Source organism: Carlito syrichta, unplaced genomic scaffold (genome assembly GCF_000164805.1).
Source record: "Carlito syrichta isolate Samal-C Ts95f unplaced genomic scaffold, Tarsius_syrichta-2.0.1 Scaffold301762, whole genome shotgun sequence".
Lineage (NCBI taxonomy): Eukaryota > Metazoa > Chordata > Mammalia > Primates > Tarsiidae > Carlito > Carlito syrichta.
Genome location: NW_007245858.1, coordinates 43,273 through 45,075, shown reverse-complemented (window position 1 = coordinate 45,075; position 1,803 = coordinate 43,273).

Sequence of the window (1,803 nt, the reverse complement as noted above, 5' to 3'; positions counted from 1 at the left end):
CGGGAAACAGTGAGACCCTGGCTCAAAACAAAACAAAACAAAACAAAACAAAACCTAGGTAGGCTGAAAACCAGACCTCTTGCACCAAACAACTGGCCAAATTATGGATGCAAAGAAATCTTGAAGGAAATTAAAAGTGCTACTCCAGGGAACACGTGAATGATAATAAAACAAAACAGCCTTATTGCTGATATGGAAAAGCTTTTAGTGGTCCAGACAAAAGACGAAGCCAGTCACCGTATTATTCCCTTAAGCCAAAGCCTAATCCAGAGCAAGGTCCTAACTCCTTTCAATTCTATGAAGGCTGAGAGAAGGGAGGAAGCTTCAGGAGAAAAGTTGGAAGCCAAGAGAGGTTGGTTCATGAAGTTTAAGGAAAAAAGCCGATTCCATAACATAAAAGTGCAAGGTGAAGGAAAGGGCTGATGGAGATGCTCCAACAAGTTTTCCAGACAATCTGTCTAAGATCATTGATGAAGGTGGCTTCACTAAACAACAGATTTGCAGTGTAGACAAAAGCAGCAGACTTCTATTGAAGAAGATCCCTGTGTATCATGAATAATATCCTATGATGAGTATATATTTTAGGAGTCTCCCACCACAGGTACTCAGGACAAAATTAGGTGACTACCTGCTGAATTTGTGTAAGATAGAATGTATGCATCTGTAGGGCAGGGCTTAGAGTGTCTCATTACTAACTTATCTTCCAGTTTTGAAAGCAAATGATTACATTTATTTCACTGTAGATAAATACTTAAAATTTCTTTACATCTGCTTTTTTCCTGAAATAATTTAATATTCTATAAATTGCAGTCTTCTCTATTAGCTAAGAACTCACATGAAGGATTAAACTAAATTGCTCTTATTGTATTTCCATAGTAGATAAAATTTTCATAAACATCACTTATATATCTATATATTTATATATCTATATATTACCTGGTTCTTTTCAAGGGAAATTTGTGTAATGCCTTGAATTTTCTGCTTTAAAAAACTGCAACAAAAGAAAGAAAAGAAAACTGTAATGTTTTATAAGGAAAGAAAAAAATGAACACGAAAATATCAGTCTAATATCTGGAAGTCAGAAACAAGTTTCCAGGACCTCAGCTCACAGATATTGAAAGTTTGATTAGAATCCTTTGCCAATGAGGTATTGTTTCGCTGTCAAAAAATGTTTTTTAACAGTTTTCAAATGATCTGTGTTGCGGCCACAAATGAAATATATATTTGCCGGCTACATCAAACTAACTGGAAATGCCCATAAACAAGTGCCAAACTGAATTCTCTAATAAATTATCTTAGGAGAGAAACCTAGAGAGAGCAGCAGAGTGAAATTTAAATTGGTGCCATGACTGAGATAGGCAACAGGCAGCATGGAAATCAAGTGAACACTCTAATGAATGATCTAATGAGAGGTAGGCTATGTATAACTGAGTCAAACATAAGAGACCAAAAACTTGACAGAAAGCTTCAACAAGTGTAAATAGTTGGGATAAGTAAGTAATTCTATAAGGTTTCATAATGGGATACTTTTGATCTTGTTCTGTCAACTTCACTTACAGGCAGAACTATATAATCTTAAAAGACTTCAATTTACCAAATATGTATAATCCAAGTTATCTGGTACTTCCTTTATCTGTATTTGAGGCAAAAACCACCTCCTCATCTTGTGCTTGGGTATGGTAGGACTGATTTTCACAAGAGAAGGTTTGGGTTCATCAGACATGAGCCCATAGTCTTTGTCTGGGATATGAAGAAAGTTTTAAAACAACAAGGTATTAGAATATGCTGGCCTGAGCTGAAAAG